Source organism: Terrapene carolina, unplaced genomic scaffold (genome assembly GCF_002925995.2).
Source record: "Terrapene carolina triunguis isolate 2854851 unplaced genomic scaffold, T_m_triunguis-2.0 Scaffold231, whole genome shotgun sequence".
NCBI lineage: Eukaryota > Metazoa > Chordata > Testudines > Emydidae > Terrapene > Terrapene triunguis.
The window spans coordinates 8,956,262-8,977,286 of record NW_020664582.1 but is presented as its reverse complement, the minus strand read 5'-3'; the positions used below and the strand labels follow the sequence as shown (position 1 = coordinate 8,977,286).

General features: G+C 41.8%; 1 protein-coding gene across 1 annotated transcript in view; it reads right to left on the bottom strand.

Moving 5' to 3' along the window:
• Positions 1-21,025, bottom strand: part of PITPNM3 (PITPNM family member 3) — a 345,453-nt gene that overhangs the window by 184,160 nt on the left and 140,268 nt on the right. The gene's annotated exons all lie outside the window — the stretch shown is intronic.

The following is a 21,025-nucleotide window of genomic DNA, read 5'->3' as shown; positions in this document are numbered from 1 at the left end:
AACAAAAAAAAAAGGGTGGGACACCATTGAAATAAGGAAGGGAAGGTCTCCGTTAAGACGCTGGACTGGGATTCAGGGTTCAACTCCTGGCTTTGTGCCACAGCCTTCTTGCGTGGCCTTGGGTAGGGCACTTATGCTCTCTGGGTCTTTGTTCCCAATCTGTAAAATGGAGAGAATAATAATCCTCCCTTTATCGGTCTTGCCTGCTTAGATTGGAAGCTCTTAGGGGCAGGGACTGTCCCTTGCTGTTTTTTTGTGCCTAAAACAATGGTGCCATGATCTTAGTGGGAACTATCGAAACAAGACACAATATCTAACATCGTAATATTGAAGTAAATATATTAAAAATTGGCAGCCAGTGAAGAAAGTCCAGGAATAGCGGCAAATAGTCCAGAGTGACCTGCTTTTCTGTGGTCATTAAAAAAAAGTTCTTACTTGTGGTGCAACATTGGCTCAAATTTCTCTCAATAGTCTAAGAGCAGAGAGATGAGGCACATTTACAATGCAGTAAGCATCTCTTATGAATCCCCATTGAATCCCTGACTCCAATCGAAATAAATTACCAAGCAGCATGAGGGAACACTTTATGCCACTGTCAAGGGCAGATGTAAGACACAAACTTCTTCCCTCTCTAATTATCCACTTAATAATCTTTAACAACATGCCATTTGGATTGGTTGGTCAATGTGCTACTTAACCACTAGCAAAGGAAACATCCAGAAGATAAAAAGAGAAGAGAAGAGAGTCACTAAACAAAGATAATTAATAAATGAATCCCACAAGCGATTGCTGAAAATACATATAGTTATAGAGAAATATTCCTTTCTTTTTCTACAGTCTAACACACTCCAGTCCATACTGATCTTTCAGGCCAGTTATTTGTAGTAAGAAATGGGGAAAGTCTTTGTGACGGGTTCGGTCACAGAGATCCCTTGGGACTGTCACCTGATGTGCTGAAATTACCTCTGAGCCCGTTTTCCCTGTCAGCTTGGGACTCCAGAACCCTATCTTGTTGAGCCAGCCACGCTAGCCTGCTGCAACAGAGACCCAGGGTCTGAACCACACCCCCAAAGCTACAGGCTTTAAGTGAAAACAGCTTAGGAGGTTACCTGCCTCCACCACCCAGACACCCAGTTCCCAATGGGATCCAAATCCCAGATAAATCTGTTTTACTCTATATAAAGCTTATACAGCATAAATTCATAAATTGTCTGCCCTCTATAACACTGATAGAGAGATATGCACAGCTGTTTGCTCCCTCAGGTATTAATCATTTACTCTGGGTTTATTAATGAACAAAAGTGATTTTATTAAGTATAAAAAGTAGGATTTAAGTGGTTTCAAGTAATAACAGACAGAACAAAGTAAGTCACCAAGCAAAATAAAACAAAACATGCAAGTCTAAGCCAAATACATTAAGAAACTAATTACAGGTAATATCTCACCCTCAGAGACATTCCAATAAGCTTCTTTCACAGACTAGACTCCTTCCTAGTCTGGACCCAATCCTTTCCCCGGTACAGTCCTTGTTAGTTCCAGCCGACATCTTAGGTGGCTAGTGGGGGCTCTCTCATGACTGGGACCCCCCTTTATCCTCCTTCACCCCCTTTTATAGCTTTGGCACAAGGTGGGAATCCTTTGTCTCTCTGGGTCTCCACCCCTCCTTCTAAATGCAAAAGCACCAGGTTTAAGATGGGATTCCAGTATCAGGTAACGTGTTCATATGTCCTGTGAGACCCCAGCCTCCATTCTTCCAGGGCATGCCCACACTTACCCAGGAAGGTTTGCAAGTAAACAGAGCCATTTACAGGTCATTGGTTCTGAAGCACCCTTAATGGCTTCCTCTTAATATATTTACATAAGTAATACAGTTTATATCTTATTCTCCTAATTCCAGACACAGAAATGATACATGCAAACAAATAGGATGAACACACTCAGTAGATCATAAGCTTTGTAATGGTACCTTACAAGAGACCTTTTGCATAAAACTTATTCCAGTTACATCATATTCACATTCATAAGCATGTTTTTATAAAGCATATGGAGTTCAACGTCACAGTCTTTTTAAAACAAACAGCCTAAAAACACAAACACTCATGGCTCAGAATACATTAAATAACTTGTCTTTGTTGAGGGGAACCAGAAAAAACCAAATAAATACCATTTAACTAACAATAAAAATGCTTTAAACCATTTGATACTATTCAACTAATCATTTGAAAACCCCATACTTCACTGGACAAATTTACCAAGTTACTTAAAGGCAAGATTGACACCATTGCTTACACTGAATCATATCTTATGGTGGGATTTTGACTAACAAAGACAACTCCTGTTTAAAGTCAGTGGGAGTTCGGGGGTAACATTTTCAAAAACCTGTGTGATTTGGGAGCCTAAGTCTAATTGAAATTCAAGGCTCCTAAGTCACTTAGGCACTTTTGAAAATTTTAGCATGGAGACCCAACACCTTTATGTCCCTTTGAAAAACCACACCCTTACTACCAAATGGTTTCACTGACTTGAGCAGAACTACTTACAGAGTACAGTGCTACTTACCTGGCCTGGGGGACAATGACCCTAAAGCCCTTAATGTGTGTCATGGCCGTGACAGATATACAACCATAGGTCTTGGTCATGCAAGCTATTGCGTGTGGATGGAGCCTTGTACCCTAGCAGAGCCCCAGGTGTGAATATACAGTCTGCCCACAGGGTGCATCTTGCAGAAATAGGGCCTGAATTATTTTAATACAGGGAAATAGTTAACAGATGTATATCAATGTTAATTGTAATACCAGTTATGCTTTGTAACACTGTAAATGCTGTTTGTATCAGGTGTCTCAACAAAATCAGACAGCTGACAGCTTAAGTGTTGCGGTTTCTTTGTTAACCTAAATATATACATATAGCAAGTTAAATTTTACCTTGATTTTCTTCCAGCTTCCCAATTGTTTCGATCTGCTCTACCAAGTCATTGGAGTTCCACTGGCTCATTCCTATGAGAATGGCACTTTTCCCTTCCACCACCTCCTCTGCAGCAAGAAAACAGAGAAGAGGGTAAACTGCAGTCACAGGCTGGAGAATAAAGACAGGATTACCTTGTTACCAACTATCCGAGAAACATGCAGCTCATTACGATCCCTAAAGGGAATACACAGCACATAGCATACACAGGATTCTCTGAGAAGGCTTCCTGCTTACACATCCATAGCGGTGTGTGTTTGCATGCCAAATTCATTGCATACTGGAAAACACAGAGGGAAAAGGAATTTAGCAAATCTTTGCTGTTTATTTCTGCAGAATTATTAGTTGACTGAAATAAATATTCATAAGAGGTGGAAAATCACTTGGCATTTTATATGTGCAAAGCCCTTTATAAATATTGGTTGACTGATTTACACTGATTATCTAATTAACAGATCTGGTTGGAAATATTTTCCCTCCCCCATCAAGCAGTTCACTAGGAACTAGGGCTGTCAAGCGATAAAAAAAATTAATTGGAATTAATCACACAGTTAAATAATAAATAAAACCATGTATTTAAATATTTTTGGATGTTTTCTACATTTTCAAATATATTGATTTCAATTACACCACAGAATACAAAGTGTACGGTGCTCATTTTATATTTATTTTTTATTACAAGTAGTTGCACTGTAAAAAAAAACAAAAGAAATAGTATTTTTCAATTCACCCAATACAAGTACTGTAATGCTATCTCTTTATAATGAAAGTTGATCTTACAAATGTAGAATTATGTACCAAAAAAAAACAGCATTCAAAAATAAAACAAAGTAAAATTTTAGAGCCTGCACGTCCACTCGGTCCTACTTCAGCCAATCACTCAGACAAACGAGTTTGGTTACAATTTGCAGGAGATGATGCTGCCCACTTCTTGTTCACAATGTCACCTGAAAGTGAGAACAGGCACTCAGATGGCACAGTTGTAGCCATTGCCGCAAGATATTTACGTGCCAGATGCGCTAAAGATTCATATGTCTCTTCATGCTTCAGCCACCATTCCAGAGGACATGCGTCCATGCTGATGACGGGTTCTGCTCGATAAGGATCCAAAACAGTGCAGACCGACGCATGTTCATTTTCATCAACTGAGTCAGATGTCACCAGCAGAAGGTTGATTTTCTTTTTTGGTGGTTCGGGTTCCGTAGTTTCCATATCTGAGTGTTGCTCTTTTAAGTCTTCTAAAAGCATGCTCCACACCTCGTCACTCTCAGATTTGGGACGGCACTTCAGATTCTTAAATCTTGGGTCGAACGCTGTAGCTATTTTTAGAAATTTCACATTGGTACCTTCTTTGCATTTTGTCAAATCTGCTGTGAAAGTCTTCTTAAAACGAGCATGTGCTGGGTCATCATCCGAGACTGCTGTGACATGAAATATATGACAGAATGCAGAAAAAACAGAACAGGAGACATACAATTCTCCCCCAGGGAGTACAGTCGCAAATGTAATTAATACAGCAGCGGCGGGGCCCCCCGGGCCCTTTTAAATCACCCAGGCCCCTGGGTAATCACCCACCCTCCCCTGTTGGCGGGCCTGAGACCAGGGGTTCTCAAACTTCATTGTGCCGTGACCCCTTTCTGACAACAAAAATTACTACATGACCCCAGAAGGGGGGACCAAAGCCTGAGCGCCATCACCCCAGACGGCAGGGCCAAAGCCAAAGCCCGAGGGCTTCAGCCCCAGGCAGGGGGCCTGTAATCTAGCCCTGCCACCCAGAATTGAAGCCCTTGGGCTTTAGCCCTGGGTGATTAGACTCGGGCTTCGGTTCCGGGTCCCAGCAACTCTAAGCCAGCCCTGGCGACCCACTTTGGGGTCCTAACCCACAGTTTGAGAATGGCTGCTCTAGACCACGATGCACTCCTTGGCAGCCTTTTCAACTCAACTTTGATGGCTTGGTGAGATTTAATTGTACTCCTTTGGGCAGGTAATGTATGTTTTATTCTAGATTTGTAAAGCGCCACGTAAAATTATGGTGTCCCATAAGCAATAATAGAAATAATTTATATAGGTCCATAACGTGTGCCACCGTGCTTTGGAGTTGCTCTTCGTGCTTACACAAAAGAATATAAACCCTGCTCCAAGGAGAGCACGGGCTAATGATAGGAATGGGAATAGAACATGTGAAAGAGTCTTACAGAAAGTGTCTAGTCATTATAGCTGAAATGGGTTTTCCGAAGCTCCTTGACAAGAGGAGGGTCTGCAAGCCTAGCCAAGTACAAGGAGAGACCAAAAGGAATACATGTGGGGTGAGCAAGAGGAGACAGGAGAGAGGTTTGCACAGACCTGCAGGAGCTGGGGGGAGGGAGGGGAAAGGAATCATTCAGAGAGCCTTGGAAGTAAATAAAATCTTGGATGTTATGAAGTAAGAGAGGGATGCAGTGCAGGGATTTGGGGCGTGGGGAGGGGAGGGAGAAGCCAGATCTGGGTGGAGTTGTGGTACAAGACGATCATCATCCTGGCTGGAATAGAGGCAGGGGCAGCTCTATTTATTTTGCCGCCCCAAGCACAACAGTGAGGCAGCCTTCGGCGGCATGCCTGCGGGAGGTCCGCTGGTAACACGGATTCGGTGGCATGCCTGCGGGAGGTCCGCCGGTCCTGCGCCTTCGGCGTACCCGCCGCCAAATTGCCACCGAAGCCGCGGGACCGGCAGACCTCCCGCAGGCTCCCTGACTGCAGCCCGCACGGCAACCGGCACGCCGCCCCCCGCGGCTTGCCGCCCCAGGCACGTGCTTGGAGCCGCCTCTGAATAGAGGACAGACAAGAAAGAAGAGGGGAGGTCTCAAGCTCGGTCTACACTTAAAATTAAGGTTTGCCATAGCTATGGCAATCAGGGATGTGAAGAAGTCAGCCATGGAGGCAGAGTCACTTTTTCCCCCCCACAATGAATATAAACAAGTCAAAATACCGAACACAACTATCTGATGCACACCTTGCTGCAATCCTGAAGGTTTCAACTGCTCAGTCACTGAGGCCAAACTTCAACAAACTGACAACTGAAGCATTGCCAGGTGTCTGGCAAACACTAAAAACTCTCTGGCAGGCGAAGAATTGTATAAAGTTGTACGCCAGTTTTATTATTTCTAAGAAATTTGACATAAAAAATACAATATAAACATTTTCTTTTATGAACACCATCTTCAGTGACATTATTGGCCTGCTGGGAGGATTTGAGGACTGACACTGGCCCTAAGGCAATTGAGTTTGAGACCCGTGTTGTATATGAAGACTGTGGTCAGGTTCTGCTCTTGGTTCCACCACTGTAAATCTGGGATAATTCCACTGAAGTCAGCTGGATTTACACCAGTCTAACTCTGGTTATGTTCCCTGAATTCTCTGTCTAGGCTCTTTTTTAACCCCAATTAATGTAGCATCTTACATATACATTTATTCTGACAAAACACCCTTGTGAACTTCAATCCCATTTTACAGAGAGATTAAGTAACCTGCCAAAGGTCTCACAAAGTCTGTGGAAAAGGCACAAACTGAACACAGATTTTCTAAGTCCTAATTAAGTGCCTTAACTACAAGACCATTCTTCAAATCACATAATCACCAGTATACTTGAACATACAACAGGTGTACTAGTCAAACACATGTTAATACATTAAGGGCTATGCTAGAAAGTTTTGCTGCTTTAACTACACTGGCACAGGTAAAGTAGAACACAGCCCCCCAGTGTGGATGTAGTTATACTAGTATATTACTACTATTTATGGTATAAAATGCTTATACCAGTATAAGCTTATTCTAGTTCAGGAAAGAAAATAAGCTATACTGGTATAATACCCTTTATTCGGGGATAACTGAATCCACACTAGGGCTTATACTGTATGATTTTGTTATGCCACTAATTGATGATATACCCACGTATAGGATTTTTCTACACTAGAAAAGTTTAAGTAAAATTCTCTCTAAAGATTTTAACCCAGCATGAAAATTCAGGCATTTCAATGCTAAAACAACACAGAAATTGTCCTTCAGATTTCACTGTTCTGGAATTTTGATGTCAGAACATTAATTTCTGAAAAAAAGGGGGAAGGGGATGGGCCCACCAGACCAGTTCTCATACAAATTTCAGGCATGTTTTATCCTTTCATCAAAAACCATCTGTGCTACATGAGCTATTAAACTTTTATCTGACAGCACAGAAGAGATTATGGAATCGCACAGCCCTGCCACACAGCGAATCAGTTCCGTTAGAGGATTTGTTCTTTTATCAGGAGCTCATCTCAAAAGGGGGCTGGGAAGCACAGACAAAAATGGAATGTTGCAGATGTTCTCCTTTAATAGGCTTAGAAATCTATGAAAATATTTCCATTCGGTTTACCAGCTGTTGAGGAAGTGGGGTGCATTAGTAGTCCCTTCTGAATGGACTTATTTAAAAGCATTTCACTGTGGATTTATACAGGCTGTCAACGTAGACTATGTGCTTAGTATGGGTACAGAGAATGCAAATGTAAAATGGGGGATTGGGAGTTCTTCATTTGCCAAGATGATGTTTCGGATCAGGGCCGGCTCCAGCATTTCTGCCGCCACAAGCAAAAAAAAAAAAGCCGCGATCGGCGGCGGCAGTTCAACGGCAGGTCCTTCGCTCCTAGAGGGAGTGAGGGACCTGCCGCCCCCGAATTGCCGCAGGTGCCGCCCCTCTCCCTTGGCCGCCCCAAGCACCTGCTTGTTAAGCTGGTGCCTGGAGCCGGCCCTGACTCGGATAATGAGCCCTGGGAAGTACTGTGGATTACAAATAAAGGTTCAGCAAGAGTAACCAGTGCAGAATTGGGCCAGGAGATTTCAAGATACACTATCTAAATTTAAACCAACTTCAGCTTTACATTTCAAACATTTTTAAAAGGAAATTCATTTCCTGGCTCTTCAAACGCAAACACCGATAGTATCTTGTACCTGGTCTGTTTGATAGTGGTAGGTCTATTTGGAAGTAAAGCATTTAAAAAAAAAATTTTTTTTTTTTTTTTTTTTTTTTTTAGGAGTACTGAAGAAAAAAAATCTATTAAGGTTTCATACTGTCATTCATCACCATAGTATCTGATCTCCTACTGACCGAGAGGTCACCCAGACCCTGCCTCTTTGTACAGACTGATGGCCAGTCTTCAGACATCAGCAGAACTGATACCAATCATGAAGTGGACTTCATGAAATCTCTGGCAGTCTTTTGGGGGTAAAAATTCTACTTGGGCTAGCTTTTGTTTGGTTTTAATTTTATTAAATTTACCCTTTTCGGGAGTTTTTGTTTAAGTTGTTTGGTTGGGGGGGTTTTAGGGTGGGAGGAGTTGGTTTGGGGGTTTTTTGGGTAGAAGGGGATGTCAACATCGGGAGTTTGCAGTGCTGTTGTTGTAGATGGGTTGGTCCCAGGACATGTAGGACAATGTGAGTTTGCAGTGTTGTTGTTGTAGTAGATGTGTTGATCCCAAAGACAAGGTGGGTGAGGTAATATTTTTTTTGGACCAACTTCTGTTGGTGAAAAAGACAAGCTTTTGAGTTGACACAGCTTACTCTGTGTAAGCTTGAAAGTTTGTCTTGGTGGATTGGCGGTAGAATATCTGTGCCTAATCAGGTAAAGAATGTGAGCGAAGCCAAACAGAAAAAATTAAGATGTTTATACACCAATGCAAGGAGCATAGGTAACAAAATGGAGGAACTAGAGTTACTGATGCAGGAAGTGAAACCAGATATTATAGGGATAACAGAAACATGGTGGAATAGTAGTCATGACTGGAGTACGGGTATTGAAGGGTATGTGCTGTTTAGGAAAGACAGAAATAAAGGCAAGGGTGGTGGAGTAGCATTGTATATCAAAAATGAGGTAGACTGTAAAGAAATAAGAAGTGATGGAATGAATAACAGAGTCTGTCTGGGCAAAAATCACATTGGGGAAGAAAGCTACTAGAGCCTCCCTTGGGATAGTGCTTGGGGTGTGCTATAGACCACCGGGATCTGATTTGGATATGGATAGAGACCTCTTTAATGTTTTTAATGAAGTAAATACTAATGGGAATTGTGTGATCATGGGAGACTTTAACTTCCCAGATATAGACTGGAGGACAAGTGCTAGTAATAATAATAGGGCTCAGATTTTCCTGGATGCGATAGCCGATGGATTCCTTCACCAAGTAGTTGCTGAACCAACAAGAGGGGATGCCATTTTAGATTTGGTTTTGGTGAGTAGTGAGGACCTCACAGAAGAAATGGTTGTAGGGGACAACCTTGGTTTGAGCGATCATGAGCTAATTCAGTTCAAACTAAATGGAAGGATAAACAAAAATAGGTCTGTGACTAGGGTTTTTTATTTCAAAAGGGCTAACTTTAAAAAATTAAGGAAATTAGTTAGGGAAGTGGATTGGACTGAAGAACTTGTGGATCTAAAGGCAGAGGAGGCCTGGAATTACTTCAAGTCAAAGTTGCAGAAACTATCAGAAGCCTGCATCCCAAGAAAGGGGGAAAAAATCATAGGCAGGAGTTGTAGACCAAGCTGGACAAGCAAGCATCTCAGAGAGGTGATTAAGAAAAAGAAGAAAGCCTATAAGGAGTGGAAGATGGGAGGGGTCAGCAAGGAAAGCTACCTTATTGACGTCAGAACATATAGGGATAAAGTGAGAAAGGCCAAAAGCCATGTAGAGTTGGACCTTGCAAAGGGAATTAAAACCAATAGTAAAAAGGTTCTATAACCATATAAATAAGAAGAAAACAAAGAAAGAAGAAGTGGGACTGCTAAACACTGAGGATGGAGTGGAGGTTAAGGATAACCTAGGCATGGCCCAAGATCTAAACAAATACTTTGCCTCAGTCTTTAATGAGGAGCTTAGGGATAATGGTAGGATGACAAATGGGAATGAGGCTATGGAGGTAGATATTACCACATCCGAGGTAGAAGCCAACCTCGAACAGCTTAATGGGACTAAATCGGGGTGCCCAGATAATCTTCATCCAAGAACATTAAAGGAACTGGCACATGAAATTGCAAGCCCATTAGCAAGAATGTTTAATGAATCTGTAAAATCAGGGGTTGTAGCATATGACTGGAGAATTGCTAACATAGTTCCTATTTTTAAGAAAGGAAAAAAAGGTGATCTGGGTAACTACAGGCCTGTTAGTTTGACATCTGTAGTATGCAAGGTCTTGGGGAAAAAATTTGAAGGAGAAAGTAGTTAAGGACATGGAGGTCAATGGTAATTGGGACAAAATACAACATGGTTTAAAAAAGGTAGATCGTGCCAAACCAACCTGATCTCCTTCTTTGAGAAGGTAACAGATCTTTTAGACAAAGGAAATGCAGTGGATCTAATTTACCTCGATTTCAGTAAGACATTTGATACAGTTCCACATGGGGAATTATTAGCTAAATTGGAAAAGATGGGGATCAATATGAAAATTGAAAGGTGGATAAGGAACTGGTTAAAGGGGAAACTACAACAGGTCGTACTGAAAGGCGAACTGTCAGGTTGGAGGGAGGTTACTAGTGGAGTTCCTCAGGGATCGGTTTATTTAATCTTTTTATTACTGACCTTGGCACAAAAAGTGGGAATGTGCTAATAAAGTTTGCGGATGACACAAAGCTGGGAGGTATTGCCAATACAGAGAAGGACTGGGATATTATACAGGAAGATCTGGATGACCTTGTAAACTGGAGTAATAGTAATAGGATGAAATTTAATAGTGAAAAGTGCAAGGTCATGCATTTAGGGATTAATAACAAGAATTTTTGTTATAAGCTGGGGACGCATCAGTTGGAAGTAACAGAGGAGGAGGAGGAGGACTTCGGAGTATTGGTTGATCACTGGGTGACTATGAGCCGCCAATGTGATATGGCCGTGAAAAAAGCCAATGCAGTCTTGGGATGCATCAGGTGAGGTATTTCCAGTAGAGATAAGGAGGTGTTAGTACCGTTATACAAGGCACTGGTGAGACCACATCTGGAATACTGTGTGCAGTTCTGGGCTCCCATGTTTAAGGAGGATGAATTCAAACTGGAACAGGTTCAGAGAAGGGCTACTAGGATGATCCGAGGAATGGAAAACCTGTTTTATGAAAGGGACTCAAAGAGCTTGGCTTGCGCTTAGCCTAACCAAAAGAAGGCTGAGGGGAGATAGGATTGATCTCTATAAATATATCAGAGGGATAAATACCAGGGAGGGAGAGGAATTATTTAAGCTCAGTACCAATGTGGATACAAGAACAAATGGATATAAACTGGCCATCAGGAAGTTTAGACTTGAAATTAGACGAAGGTTTCTAACCATCAGAGGAGTGAAGTTCTGGAACAGCCTTCCAAAGGGAGCAGTGGGGGCAAAAGACATATCTGGCTTCAAGACTGAGCTTGATAAGTTTGTGGAGGGGATGGTCTGATGGGACAGCCTAATTTTGGCAATTAATTGATCTTTGACTATTAGCGGTAAATATGCCCAATGGCCTGCGATAGGATGTTAGATGGGGTGGGATCTGAGTTACTACAGAGAATTCTTTCCTGGGTGTCTGGCTGGTGAATCTTGCCCACATGCTCAGGGTTTAGCTGATCGCCATATTTGGGGTCGGGAGGGAATTTTCTGCCAGGGCAGATTGGCAGAGGCCCTGGAGGTTTTTCGCCTTCCTCTGCAGCGTGGGGCACGGGTCACTTGCTGGTGGATTCTCTGCACCTTGAAGTCTTTAAACCACGATTTGAGGACTTCAATAGCTCAGAGACAGGTTAGGGGGTTGATACAGGAGTGGGTGGGTGAGATTCTGTGGCCTGCGTTGTGCAGGAGTGGGTGGGTGAGATTCTGTGGCCTGCATTGTGCAGGAGGTCAGACTAGACGATCATAATGGTCCCTTCTGACCTTAAAGTCTATGATTCTGTGATCGCCCTCAGGCTGGCTAGAGCTATCTGAATCAAAAGTGTCAGATTCTTAAGAACGGTCATGTTGGGTCAGACCCAAGGTCCACCTAGCCCAGTATGCTGTCTTCCGACAGTGGCCAATCCCAGGGGCTGCAGACAGACCGAACAGAACAGGCAATCAGCAAGTGATCCATCCCCTATTCCCAGCTTCTGGCAAACAGAGGCTAGGGACACCATCCCTGCCAATCGTTAGGTTAGGCTTTGAGAAGCTGGAAGCTACCCACGGCCTTAAATGTCTAGGGATGGATGTCCAAGCCACAGCCCTTGTGGTTGGGGGTCAAACGTTGGTGGGGTTGCATCGAAATCACTATAGGAACTCTAGGCCACCTGAGGAATTCCCTTTATAAGGACAATCTGAAAGTATCCCTTTAAGCTGGGTTTAAATCCTGCTTTGCACTGCCTGAACTGTGGTGTGGCATTATCATTCCAGAAATGTGTCAGAAAGATGCTAAGAAGCAGTGTGCGAAAGAGAAAAGAGAGAGTTGTAAAACTATTTGAGCTTTAGAGCTAATATTATTTTATCATTCTTCCTGTTACGTAATCCACTAAGCCAACCATTCCAGATGGCCCTAATGTTTAATATTGAGATAAAGTAAGATGAAATGGTCACAGACTTTCATAGTTATTTTTATTGGACAGAAAGCGTTTAATATGGTCTGGAATGTGATGGAATTTAACAAGATGCACTGGCTCTCAGAATGAGTCATACTGTGACCCTGTGTCACAGCACAAAGTAGTTTTGAGACACATGCCCTTCCCATAAGTTCTGGGATCCCGACTCCTATCTAGCTGTGAAAGGAAAGGGGGAGGCGTGCACCCTGAAAGATATTTCCAAGCCCCAGGCTGAAAGTTCATGAACTGGTTAAATGTGAAATCCCAATATAAATATTCATTTACTTTTTCCAACCCGGAGTCCTGATGGCCCTGCTACTCCACTGGAAGCTTTTTGCAAATTGAGCGTGGAAAATTCCCTGGTTTGGGACACATTTCAGTCATGACTCAACTCCTTAATCTCAGTTATTTTCATCACATTTACTCTAGATGAACAATATCTCAGAGAACAGAGCGGGGACAAGAACGGGGGAAGGCAAGAAAGTGAACATTCTCTATAGCCACAATTTCAACAAGTCTATGGACTGGATTCTCCACTCACATCAGCTTTATACTGCTGCAATTCCACTGACTCCAACAGAGTTATCCATCTCCCATTCACGCTTTGAGCTGGGGTGTAAGTCCCAGCTCAAGACGACATACCTTTGGTATAAAGTGTATCCACGGCCGTGCAAGCAGTGCGAGGGACCGTCAGCCTGAGTACATACCCCTCTGAGCCACTAGGCATGTACTCTGGGCAGCTAGCCCTGCCTGGCACTTATACCACATAGTTACATCCTATTTTTAGCATGCTGGCTCAATCAAAGCTAGCAGGGGTACATCTCCTTGAACTGGGAATCAAAGTATAGACACACCCACTGGCACAAGTGAGAGAAGAATCAGGCCTTTCCTGTTTGTACAGGCTGAATAGCAACAAAGGGCACTCTTCACACTCCTCAGAAAGGGCATGTAACGCCATTATGAGAATATTAAAATTGTCCACAGAGAATGAAGACTGCAAGGCGATTTAGAGAAGCCCCATGTCAAAGGATACATCTACGCTGCAATCCAAGGTGTGACTGCAGCTTGGGTAAACATACCCCCAGCTAGCTTCACACACACTAGCATTACTAAAAATAGCTGGACTGATGTGCCAGTGCAGGCTTCAGCATGGGCTGTACATGTATGCCGGGGACCCTAGAGACACTCACAACACTAGCATGTGCTGAAGCTTGTGCCACTGTGTCTACACTGCTGTTCTTAGCAATGCTAGCATGGGCAAAGCTAGTGCAAGTACAGCAGCCCAAGCTGCAAATACACCTCAGACTGCAGTGTACGCCTAATCAAAGAGGCTTTGGCTCAGTTTTCAAAGATTATGCAGCAACTACAATGTCCATCAGTGTCAGTGGAGTTGTGGGTGGTTGGCACTTCCGAAAACCAAACCACTCATCTTTCCCCCTTACCTTCTCTTTGCACTTTGAACCAAAAGGTATTCAAGGTGGAGATTTTCCAAAGGTGGCCTAGTGCTCCTCACTGCAGAAATACAGAGATATACTCTCTTCTCCACTGTTCCAAATAAAACTTGGAACTGCCTAAAGGACAATCTAATTTACAACACTGATTTTGTTTCACTGCGTAGGAGCTTGCTGTTTCAAACCACTTCCCCTGGCCAGTGAACTATGTGCAGTAGGTCCTGGGGGAATTTATAAGACAGGACATGATGAACGATAAAGCATCTCTGCCCCTTCTATAGGATTCAATTTTCCCTTTCACTTTTATTGTTCCTTCCAACAGCTTCTCAGATTCCTTGAACATTCCTTCTTGTCGGGACAAACTTTCACCATGATCCACAGCAGGGATGTATCAGCAGATGGCTATGCACTATCCTGATGTTATGTACAATTAGCTGTGTATAAGGAGTTCATTGCAGGTTCAGGGACTGGGGTTTAATAATATATGTATGAAAAGATTCATCCAAATAGACATCTATATGGAAAGGATACTCCACATGTGGAACAAAGTGGAAACAAGCAAGGTAGTTACACAAAGCAAATTATCATTTCAAAATGAGACACGGAAATAGAATATAGTTACCCCTGTGTTCCATTCCAATGAGCTGTGATATCATTTCACACAGTGTCAAAAGAATACATGTCATGATGACCTGACTTGTATTCTTGATGTTGCATTCAAAAGAAAAACACATATCCTAGGATATCTGTTACCGGCTACAGTTAGGGTCCAAACTCAGACCCCAGGTCAGAAGTCCATCCCTATTCAGCAAAGCATTTTACCATATGCTTAAATGTTAGGCACATGCTGCTTTTCTTAATAGGGATGGACAAAAGCACAGGCTTAAATGTTTTGCTGTCATGGGATAAGAGGGAAGGTCCTCTCATGGATTGGTAACTGGTTAAAAGATAGGAAACAAAGGGTAGGAATAAATGGTCAGTTTTCAGAATGGAGAGGGGTAAATAGTGGTGTCCCCCAGGGGTCTGTACTGAGACCAGTCCTATTCAGTATTCATAAATGATCTGGAAAAAGGGGTAAACAGTGAGGTGACAAAATTTTCAGATGATACAAAACTACTCAAGATAGTTAAGTCCCAGGCAGACTGCGAAGAGCTACAAAAGGGTCTCACAAAACTGGGTGACTGGCCAACAAAATGGCAGATGAAATTCAATGTGGATAAATGCAAAGTAATGCACATTGGAAAACATAATCCCAACTGTACATATAAAATGATGGGGTCTAAATTAGCTGTTACCACTCAAGAAAGATCTTGGAGTCATTGTGGATAGTTCTTTAAAAACATCCACTCAATGTGCAGCGGCAGTCAAAAAAGCGAACAGAATGTTCAGAATCATTAAGAAAGAGCTAGATAATAAGACAGAAAATATCATATTGCCTCTGTATAAATCCATGGTACACCCACATCTTGAATACTGCATGCAGATGTGGTCGCCCCATCTCAAAAAAGATATATTGGAATTGGAAAAGATTCAGAAAAGGGCAACAAAAATGATTAGGGGTATGCAACGGCTGCCATATGAGGAGAGATTAATAAGACCGGGACTTTTCAGCTTGGAAAAGAGATGACTGAGGAGGGATATGATAGAGGTCTATAAAATCATGACTGGTGTGGAGAAAGTAAATAAGGAAGTGTTATTTACTCCTTCTCATAAGAACTAGGAGTCACCAAATGAAATTAATAGGCAGCAGGTTTAAAACAAACAAAAGGAAGTATTTTTTCACACAACGCACAGTCAACCTGCGGAACTCCTTGCCAGAGGATGTTGTGAAGGCCAAAACTATAACTGGGTTAAAAAAAGAACTAGATAAGTTCATGGAGGATAGGTCCCTCAATGGCTATTAGCCAGGAAGGGCAGGGATGGTGTTCCTAACCTCTGTTTGCCAGATGCTGGGAATGGGCGACAGGGGATGGATCGCTTGACGATTACCTGTTCTGTTCATTCCCTCTGGGCACCTGGCATTGGCCACTGTCGGAAGATGGGCTAGATGGACCTTGGGTCTGACCGAGTATGGCTGTTCTTATGTTCGCTGAATTGGAGCCTCAGACACACTTATCATACCTGCTAGTTCCATTAACTTCATTGGGAGTTGCAGGGGCACAGCACCTCTAAGGGCCTGATCAAAGCCCTTTGGAAACACTTCAGTGGGGGGTTGGATTAGGCACTTCGTGAGGCTTTTGAAGCATTTGTCTGCGGAAGCCAGAAATGCAATGCAATTATCTATTGATAGTTCACAATTGTGAAAGATTTCATTACCTGGTTTAAAAGGACTTCTGTTCACAGGAATGGGAATGAGAAGCATCAAAGAGACACAGCGTGCTTAGATGTGTTCCAGGAAATCTTCAAATAAAAAATCCATTATACAGCAGGTGTTCCAAAAAACCTCCCCAAGTACCATACATCCAGCGCAAACATTTCAAAAAGTAGCATTCAAATATTTATAGCGCCAGAGAACCAGAAAGTCGTCCAAGTTCTGTTCACAGAATTGGAACATTCCTGTAGGCTGATAAACCAGAGACTACAGCAGAGGTGGGCAAACTACAGCTCGCGGGACCATCTTGCCCGGCCCCTGAGCTCTTGGCCAGGGAGGCTAGCCAGCCCCCAGTCCCTTCCCTGCTGGTCCCCCTCCCCTGCAGCCACACCGCCGCGCGGGCAGTGCTCTGGGTGGCGGGGCTGCGTGCTCCTACAGGGCAGCAAGTCTGGCTCCAGCTGAGTGGCTGAAAATGTTTCAAACTGAAATTTGAAATACAGTGCATAAAAAAAAAAAAAAACCCTCTCCCCTCCCCAAAAAAAGTCAACACATTTTTCATTTTATTGCGGATGCCCTTTTCAGTTCTTTTAGGCCATATATGGAGGTGCAAACATCTCAGCCAGATTCTGCATTCATGTAAATCCACTGGAGTCATCTGATCTGGCACAGCAGTAGCATTTGACCCCCCATCTTCCAATGTCTATGCTTCCCAAGGAAGCTAGATGGAACTGTGGTCTGATCCAGTATGGCCGTTCTTATGTTCTTCAGCATTATGCATTACATTTTGTTTTGGGGTAGGATGGGAACTGTCCCAAAAGCAAACCAGTTAGGCCCAAACCTGAAAATACATAAGCATACGTATAGATTTGCTTACACGAGCAGTCTCACTGAAGTCAGTGGGACTGCACACCTGATTACGTGCTTGCAGGCAGAGGTTCGTAGACAGAAAACTCTTGAACACCGCTCTGTTTATATCTGAGCAGCTCCACTTGAGGCAACTCTGCAGTACACAGCTATACGAAGGACTAAACTGGCAAGGATATAGATGATTATATAATTTTGAGTCAAGGAATATCCAGGAAGTGGAACATCAGTACTTAGTAAACACACACTTGGAAAGTGCCCGACATCAATGGAAATCTACATAATAGTTTCCTGCACTCTGAGACATCTAGAACAGCAGAATAAACAGACACAAAAACATTTCAGATTCTGTAAGTAGAAAACAATGGTTGCAGAAACAACAGTGATTAAAAATGCATTTAATCTCTTTGGTGAATGTGTTACATTTGCAGGCGCTTAGATACGACAGCTATCAGCACGCATCTGATAGGTGCGGGTCTCACAGATTTTCTACTGGCTTTAGGGATTTGTCTCTGCACCTCCTGGGATCAATTCTGTAGCATTTATAGGGACTTGAAAATAGGGAGATAATGAAGAGAGTTCAAAGATGTAACACACAATATTGCAAACTCCCGTTGTTAAAAAAATCATGAGTCAGGCCTCAAAATCATGAGGTTTTTTAAAAATATGTTTGGGGCTTGTTTTATCTGTCTTCTAGTTTCTGAGCCTTTATGTTTAGAACCAGGTGAATAACTGGTTTTTGATTAATTGGAAATTTTGGAAAGTAGGAAAAAAGTGTTTCAGGTTGGACACAAAAAAAAACTGATTTTCATTAGATGAAAAAGCTGGAAAAGAAAGTAGTTTGGGGTCAAATTAAACATTTCATTTCAGTGTCAAGCATCGTTTGTTTTTTATTTTTGAAAAATAAAATTAAAAGAAACTTCGAAACAAAAAAAGTTATTTTGAACCAAAAATTAAATATTTTGATTTTTCTTCTCATTTTTTCCAGGACAAACAAATCAGCAAAACAGACACAAATTCACGTAACATTGAGGTGTCACCAAATCTTCACGTGTCGCCGGAAAAAAGTTTTGGTCAAAAAATTTCACCCACAGCTCTATTTAAGATGCACTTGGGTCATGTTTTTAAGCTTTTCTCTAGATTCAGAAGGGAAGGAAACTTACTTTATAAAAAAAATTAAAGTCGAGATTCTCTTCTGATCATGTGAGTACAGGAGCACGGGCTTTAAGGAAAATACTAAATATCATTGAACTCACAATTAAGACGCAAGGCAAGGAAAAACTGGCTACAATATAGTCTCGCTCATTTAATTGTGCTCATGCCTTGTTAACTCTATAAGGATTAAAGAATTTTGTGAATTAGCAACAACAAAATAAAAGGTTACCATACCACACAATGGACTTTGTTCCCCTGACAAGTTTAGTTCAGATTCCTTTAGGATTCTTCATAGTACATGCATGATTTTGTAGTAATGATGAAGTCTCAGGGTACATGTACACTGCAGTCAGGGCAGAGGTGTGGCTGTAGCTCATGTATACATGACGAACTAGCTAGCTCAGGTACTGGTAGCAATGAAGCTGATACCCAGGGTTCCAGGCCGAAATTATTCAGCCACGTGGTCCACTCTGAAACCGTGTTCCCACGGCTTCACTGCTATCGGTATCCGAGCTAGCCAGACTAAACCTAGCTCCGGACAGGTACGTCCACACAAACTGCCAACATAGCTATGATTGCAACATAGACTCCTCAGTAACTTGAGACTTCTCTGCTACGCTACGCTATTAAATTAGGATTTTGGTAACTATTCCCAGCTTTGCAAAAGTGAGGCTAAACTTTTTAGAGTCAAAAATCAAATGACATCAAAGGAGATCAAATGAAGATCTCAATAGAATAGGAATGAAAATTTCTATGCAGCTTAAGTATTTCCTGTTTCTCTTTGTAATTTTCATCATTGTCGTCGTCCCCCCACACCCCACCCCAGCCTCATGCTTTTCAAAGAGTACCGCACTCAACCCATATAACTGTAAAGGAACACTAAAAAACTACTGGGTATTTCGGTGAGCAGTACATTGGCTGCATAGCCTGACATAAAAGAAAGGAGACAATGCAAACTGAGATATCTATTTTATAAATGAATGCAGCCCCATTCAACCTTATACAGCACACTGCTCCAACTCTCTCAGACAATCCATTAAATACTCTTTTCTACCTTACAACAACATTTCACAAAGTATTTCAGAAAGCAATTAACGTGCTAAAAATAAATTGTGGAAGTGGAAAGGTGGACTAGCTGATCTCTAGCTGTCTGCTGTCCCCTCCTTTGAGAATTACAGCCTGGCCTTTGTTTGAAAAGGCAATTTGTACAGCTGCCTACTTGCTGTCTGTTCCTGGGACAGAGTGACAGGAATCTGTCCATAATTTAGATTTGATGTAGAGTAGAATAAAGCTAAAAGGGAACTATGAGAAAACAAGAACCCTGCTTCTTTAGAGGCCGATAGTACAGTGGATTCAGGGTGGAGCTGAGCAAAATTTGGAATTTCTACCTTGACATTTCCTACAACATTTCATCATTTGTTTTTGCCCCAAATCAAGACAAAGAGTTAAAGTTTTGAAAATGTTCATGGAATGGTAATTCCAGAAATGTCAAAATGTTTCAATATTTTTTAATTGAAACATTTCAACATTCCCAAAATCGTAATGTTTCATATCAGTTTATTGAACTGACCCAAAACACTTCATTTCGAGTCAGTTTTGTACTAAACTGCATTTTCCCCAAACAGCCATACGGGAATAGTTTCACTTCAAAATTTTAATTGAAAATAAAGTTTCATACTAGATGAAAAATATTAGAAAAATGCTTGCTATAGTTCAAAAAGCAGTTATTTAAAAAAAATTGAAAAAAGGCCGTTTGAAATTTTTCAAGGGACATGGATTTACATGCCGTGCTTATACAGCAGGTGCTAGCATTCCACCTAGAGCTGGGTAACTTTTTTCAGACAAAAGTTCTTCAGAGAAAATTACAGATTTGGCAATTTGTGTTTAGTGTTTGCCAAATTGTTTTAGTGGGGGAAAAAAAAACACCTTAAAAAGTAAAATACTTCATTTTGATATTTTAAAATGAAACATTGATTTTTCAGCCAAAAGAACTTTTTATTTCAGAATTTCCTTTAATTAATCATTAAAAACAACCAAAAAACATTTTAAATGGACAAAACCAAAATGTTTTGTTCTACCCCAAACACTTTTTCACAACTGCCAGCAAAGTGAAAAATCCATTATTTGTACAGCTCTAGTTCCACCCCATAACCAGAGGAGACACCAAAAGGAAACCAATGAAACCACAAAAATGCATATAATGCATTCAGCTGAGGTTAGAACAGATAGAAAGCAACTGAACAAAAACAATTCTCTTTCAGCTTTACTTTAAAACACACCTCTTTAGTTGCCAAATAGGATATTCTATTCTTATCAAAGCCATGGTCACTGCTATACATTGTGTGCAAAATCGATTAAACATAAAACTAATCAAGATCAAATGATGACTCACCTCAGAGGCTTTCAGCATCAACTTGTTCAATGCTGTCATGGCTTGATGGGGAATTCTAGCATCCCTCACCTCACGGGTTACAAATACTATACACAGAGTTCTTCGGGGCAGTAGAGACAGCTACTGATCTCAGAGCATTGCCGATAATGGGCTTAAATCCAATGCTTGAAATCAATAAAAAGATTCTCCCAATGGGCATTTGATCAGGCAAAAATAACATTTGGTTGCTTAATTTTGTAAGTCCATCATTGCTGCAACAACAAAAATCAAAAAGAAAGAGCCAGCCTAAGGTCTGGACTAACAAAATGACTGACTACCATTCGGAGCTGTGA